Source organism: Gymnoscopelus microlampas (genome assembly GCF_963454915.1).
Source record: "Gymnoscopelus microlampas genome assembly, chromosome: 2".
NCBI lineage: Eukaryota > Metazoa > Chordata > Actinopteri > Myctophiformes > Myctophidae > Gymnoscopelus > Gymnoscopelus microlampas.
In genome coordinates this window covers 2649201-2649728 of record NC_139939.1, presented here as the reverse complement: position 1 = coordinate 2649728, position 528 = coordinate 2649201, and positions in this window count along the sequence as shown.

Genomic DNA, 528 nt, shown 5'->3' with positions numbered 1-528 from the left:
TTTCAGTTGTAATAAACTTGCCAGAAGACAAGTTAACTTTTACCTCCGCTGGCCCCAACATGCTAGTCTCTCACTCTCTCTCTGTTAGTTTGTTGTTGTTGTGACCGACACACACATATGACGTTCCCTCCAAAAAAAATCCCCTTTCCCATGAACGCCTGTGCGTCGTTGTCAGGACAATGCACAGTGCGTTGTCACGTAAACCAGTAGAACACAGACACGGGTGAGCCTCTTTCTTTGGTGTTACTTTCGCCCAGGCGGACATTATTTTTCTACACTTTACTTTACACTTTATTTTCTATATATCAACAATATGACGATCCGAATCGAATTCCGACCACCAATTATGCAAATGCGTCCGACCCGTGCACGACCCGACGGGTACCGATGGGTTTCGGTCGGGTATACCAGCTCTATTGTAGCGGACATTTTTGGCAAAATGATATTTTTGCCATGGACATATACATTGAGTAGACAAATATAAATCCCAAAATGACCATTACAGGTCTGTGCCTCTGAAAGTGTACA